Below are 6,189 nucleotides of genomic sequence, written 5' to 3'. Positions count from 1 at the left end.
AGGGCACAAAATAGTCTAGCACCAGCCCTGTGTATAACGTTTCCTTTATATGCAGATTCTAGCATTAATTTTTCCTAAATAATCACATGGCACAAGGTCAAGGTCACATTGCATGATGTGCCAAGCATAGCTTGATGGCTATTTGCAGTATATAGCCCTGAGTTTGTGTGTTTCATAAAGATTTAGTGAAGTAAAAGTAAAGCTCGTCTCCAACAATTTCCAATCTCTTTTTGGTTTTAGCAATGCGCTACTCAAGTGATGAAACGTAGATTCATATGATGATATCGAATTGACAAGAAATCAGCAGACATAGAACTGTCTTATCTCCTGGAGTTCTAGATAAAGAGATCTGTCAGTCTCCCTTTACTGTTAGATTGTAAATGTCAGAATTGAAAAGGAGATCCTTACATACGTGTTGGGGAAGCCTTTACCTTCAACTTGAACAACAATAACTTCACCAGTTGGTCAGTGTAAAATCCATCAAAAGGATAAAACCTCAGATATATAAATAGGTCCACTAAACCCACTCATATAGTAGGAGTGTACAGACTGATAGATAAGGGAGAGAAAGCGACAGTATATTGCACATATAGCATATTATAGGAAGCAAACTCCTTGGGTCAAGACTCTACCTACACCTAGTAGACAAGGGGCACCACGTGAGGAGCTATATTATACATTTTTGGACAGAGAGAGGACTGCTGGTTTAAGGGATACATGATGCACAAGACAGTGAATTATGGAGGCCTCGACCTTTGAGCAATTTTCTTTCTGGCAAAAAGTCTATTTGCCTCATTTCCTTCACTCTCTGCCTGCAGCTGCGACCTTCAATTGCAGCCTTACCACATTTGAAATTCTATGCTCACAAAACTCCCCGATTCGCAATGCGGTTTCGCAGACTTATCGACTGCTAATCTCACCACCCCCGACATACAGGCTACCTTACATTTCCAAACGGGAACAAGATTTGGGGTTGCATTTTACAGATAAACAGGTGGTTCATGTATAAAACCTCTATTTGTTCAAATACCAGGAATCAGGTTTTAAGTTGCTGACGGGCTGGTTTTATACACCTGCCAGGCTACACAAGATGTTCCCCCAATGCCCCAATTCCTGTTGGCGTTGTGGAGGGGAGACAGGGTCTCTACCAGGGGCGGACTGACCATTTGGAAACTCAGGCGCTGCCCGAGGGCCCGGGGTCAGTAGGGGGCCCCATGAGATTCCCCTGGTACCTTTTTCATAGGCTTTTTTGAGTTTGGGCAAGGACACAGGGGCCCCATGAGTTGTCAATCTGCCCCTGGTCTCTACTTCACATTTTCTGGTCCTGCCTCTCTCTGCAGGGTTCTTGGACCGAACTACATCGCAGATCCCAGAAATATATGGACCATGTGCTGCCATGGGAGCCAGCGTTCTAGCTACTGCAACACCAGAGTTATCCTGGTAAGACCTATAGATGCTCAATTCTACCATTATTGCTTACGGCAGCAAAAAGCTGCATCCCCCTGTTCCGGAAACAGAAACAAGCATCGACCATATCTGTCTGGTTGCAGAAAGTCACAGGCATCAATGCGATGGAAGACCTGATAGCCACAGAGAAAGGCCTGCATGAAAAATGTCTTCAGAAATGATATTACTGGCACAAATGTCTCTACTCGGAAGACTATGCTGCTCTGCTGAGGTAGTTTGCTGAATAGTTGAACTCAGGAGTTGGCATTGGTGACCTGTAATAGCTGGAGAGGGGGAGGCAGTGAATTAATTTCCCCTCTTCTGTATCCCTCCTCCCCCCCCTCTTTTTTTTTTCTTTTTCTATTTTTCTTCTTCCTTTTTTCTTTCACACCTTCTTTCTGATGTTTATAAGGTAGAATGCAACACGGGGTGCAAAGACACTTCTTTATTGGGACCCTTGAAGTATTTTAACTGATGTCCACTATCTCTTGGATTGGACCTAGATATTCTGCTGTCTCTGGGAAGTAGTGGGTAATGAGTGAGAATGTACGATTGTTGTGTATACATTTGTTTCTATATACATGGGTCTGTTTTGTGGAGATGTGGATATGATTTATTGGTCTCTGTACTGTTACAGTGTGTTGTAACCAAAATAAAGAATTACATTTTTTTTAAAAAGGGATACATGATGGAATCTATCAACTGTATGTGGGAATGCTATTACTCCTAATACTGCTAATTTACCTTGAATAGAAGTGGGGGCCTGAAACAACACCAATTGGCCACCATGTCATCTGAAGACATGTACCTTGGCAGTTACACTACAAATCACACCATGAATTATGTAAAGTCAACATCTGCCTTATTAAGGTGCATGTATTGTAACAATTCCATCTCCATTTATGTGAATCTAGTTATTGCATAACTGTACTTGAACAAAACACATGCAAACCCACCTATCTGCTTTAAAGCCATTTGTGAAGGCATACGCACCACCCCCTCCTCCTCCCCTGTGTATTTCTCTGATCCCTACTAGTGACACTGCAATGCTCTATTTAAAATAAAATAACATTCTGTAAAAATCAAATAATGTTATATGGACTTTTCATCTTTCATTTAATGCCACTTAGCCCTGGTGACTGGCCTCTCAAATACTAAGCTATGCATTATGGGAGGGCTTGTTTCCCACACCAGGATGTACCCAGATTTTCAGCAGTACACCGATCTGCTGGGTATTTCAGCTTTTTATACAGCTATTTCCTTGTCCATTCAGAGAATGCTTTACATTCATTCAAGAAATGTGCTGCATTCTCTGTATAACACCTGTGCTGAGCAGCCGACCTCCTGTGTTCAGAATGCAGCAGGCCAGAAGCTCAGCATGGGACCCAGAATCAAGTGGAGATCATTGGAGTGGCGCTGTCTACTTCAATGATTTCGAGCTGCCAGGGGCATTGGCCAAGTATAGTATATACACAGCTACATTGGTCCAATCAGGATCAATGAACTATATATAAAATATACATATCTGGAATTCTTTTCTAAGTCCCTGTTCACGCCAGTACGATTTCACACACATAGCCCAATGTGTGACAATGCTTTGTAAAGAAACTTTCAAACTGTTTTCTGATCTAACCCACCCTTTCCCTCCATCGCTGTATAATCATACAGATCTGTCACTAAGCCCAATGAGTCCTGACCCAGTGTAAATCTGTGGCCAGTGTGTCTTCTGCTTCCCACTGCCTGTACATGTGCAGTAGAGCCCCAATGGCTTCTATTGGGTTCTACTGCTCATGAGTAGAAAGTAGGATCTGGTCCCAACATTTACTGACGGTGCTGCTGAGCTCAACCCTGCAGAGATCCCTTTACATACCAGCAATCAGCTCCTGGAACAGGAAGCCCCCATCCCTAATAATGCATTTGGGCTCACTTCAGTAGCTCATATGACATGCAGAAGTCATAAATATGTTGGTGGCTCCTGTGCTGGGAGCTGAATGCCGGTATCTAAAAAGATGGCTGCAGATTAGAGGAGATCATCAGTACTGTCCCTAAATGACAGCTCAGCTCTCGGGATAGTGTAGAGTCTTTGGGATAAGCCAAAATAGCGTCAATATCTAGTACATATGCATAAGTAGGTAACAATATTATGTCACTACTATGCATATGCAGTCACATTGAAATTAAATGTAGACCAGCGCCATCCACAACAGCCATACTCTGCGGGCAGCACACAAAGAGTGGTCACTACAGCAAGTGAACTTATTGTTACAATGGTCATGACCTTCTAATTTCTGGCCCCATTAGCTTTCACCACCTCCTTACCCTGCGTCTCTGCTGCAGCTTACACAGGCACTGTTTTCCCTGGCCTTGCAGGTCACACCACCAACAACTCCCCACTCCACCAAACAGGGATGGACTGACCATTCGGGCACTCGGGCACTGCCCAAGGGCCCGGGGTCAGTAGGGGGCCCCATGAGATGCCCCTGCCACCAAACCTCTGCTGCTGGTTGAGAGGACTGCATCTGGAGTTACAGCTGACAGGACCACTAGGAGGCACCTGCAACCAAACCACCCTTCACCGCCACTGTGACAACCTCCTACCCCCCCAGCACCGCTATCTCTGCACATCCCTTCTTATCACTATGTGTGAAATTACCCCACCACTGCACGTTCATGTTCCCCCCTGCGTGCGCATTCACCACCAAAGCTGACCACTCTCCTCTTCCCCCACATCAGATCTGCACACCAACCCCAACTGGTACCACTGCGCCTGACCTCCATCCTCCCCCTTGGTCTCACCACCTCTCCAACAGGTCCCCACTTCACTCACCACTGCACCATCACCCACCTCTATGTTCCCCGCCGCTGCACTGACGTATACCTCAGCACCCGTTGTCAATGTACCTATCCTATGCTCACTTCTGTGCGCTTTGTCACTGCAGTTATATGCCCTTCCCTTTGCTAGTTTTGTTAGTTATTATTCAATACATATCTGTGATTTGGCATAATTGTAAAAAAAAGTCAAAGTTTTAAATGCTCCAGGTTTATATTAATGTACAAATACTAAACAATGGCATAATTCTTATTCTTCATTTTAGCAGCTGTACTCCAATCATTTTGATGGAGGCAATATCTATCTTCTACTCAATCACCCTCTTAGAAAATTGCGTTCCCGATTAGGCAAACGCGGACCTGTAAGACGAGAAGTAGGAGGCCACGGTGGGAGTTACCAAAATACCCCATCTTCAAGTCCTTTTCCAAATAGCTCTAATGTGCTCCTGAAACCTAATTTTATAATTTACTGGCAGCCGGGCTGGAAGAGAAATAAAATAATAATCATTTGTAGCCTCTGGACAACAAACTCCGCTTTTCTTCTGAAAAGGTAATTAGCCCCTTAAAAAAAAAAATAGTAAAACGCCATCTCATATTAAGCTGAAATCTCATCAGAAGAGAAAAAGGGCCTCATTACAGGTAATTACGCAGGAATTAGAAACATCATTTAACGAAATGAGCGAATAATACCGCAGAGATTGAGGGAAACTTGGTACACTTCTGCAGAACACTCTAAGTCGCATTACAAAAATTGTTCCTCTTTAATGGAATAATTCCTTTTTCTCGTCTGAGCGGCTTTCAGGAGAGACTGCAGCCGGAGTGGGACTAAAAGGAGCTGACATGTAAAAAGCCATCTCCGCAGGAGAGTGGGATTATAAAGAGCTTCTCAGACAGCATAATGAGCCAAATTAAGCTAAGGGCTGCAAGAGGGAAAAAAGGGAAAAACGCAAGCACTTTTTTATTATCATTATTATTATTATTATGAATATCGGGGCTTGTTCAATGAAGAAGTACTCCAGCAGCTGGGCAGGAGCCGGTCAGGAAGATGAAGCTGGGAGCCAGAGGTTGTATCGGCCTCATAAATCAAGATGGGAGCACAGTCGGCATCTTTGAGAGGCGACAGAGAGCACACGGAGGGGGCTTGTGCGATGTGGTCAACGCCACTTACTGCATGGGTCCACCCTGACCGTATTCTCCATAATCCCTACTTATGACTTCAAAAGTCATTTCATTGTTAGCCTATTTCTCTGCAAACATCATTCTACCTTTTCTCACTTGAAGCCTTATTCAGTGTGTATGGATGATTTGCAAAGTTTGGAGTCAATCCCATATCACTTAAAGTGCAGCTAAAATCACAAAAAATAACACAAGGGACATAATTCACAACCAATAAGATGTATCCCTTGTGCCACTGCCTCTTCTATTAGGCACCTTTCACAGGGGACTGATCCTTTTTATTCCCCTGCTAAGCTGAGCGGCACATGACAGGTCCACCCACAGCCCATTCTGTTCTATGAGCAGTCAAATGTAAACTGACCGGCTGCCTGTTTACACCCGACTGCCTTCCAATCTGATCTGCCCAGATAGAGGGTAACGGTTCCCCTTCCCTTTGTTTTTGCCAGATCTGGTTGGACATAGGCGGGTGTAAACGGGCGCAAGCCTGTTTACATCTGCCGATCCATAGAGGTAAATAGAGGGTACAACTGGGTCCGCCTGAAAAACAGACAGGCGAATCTGTTTGGACCACTCATGTGAAAGGGGTCTTAGGTGAAATCCTCCTTCGTCCATGTCCCTCCCATCCCCCACTGCTGTAATCCTCTGGTGTGGGGGGGGGTAAGAGAACTCAAGGGCTATCACATGTTCTCATGAAGGGTGCCGACTATGCCCACCCTTCCTCCCAGTTCATCCATTGAA

This window comes from Staurois parvus, unplaced genomic scaffold, assembly GCF_062004578.1.
Source record: "Staurois parvus isolate SC_StPar_1 unplaced genomic scaffold, SC_StPar_1.0 ptg000009l, whole genome shotgun sequence".
Lineage (NCBI taxonomy): Eukaryota > Metazoa > Chordata > Amphibia > Anura > Ranidae > Staurois > Staurois parvus.
This window is presented reverse-complemented; position numbering follows the sequence as displayed.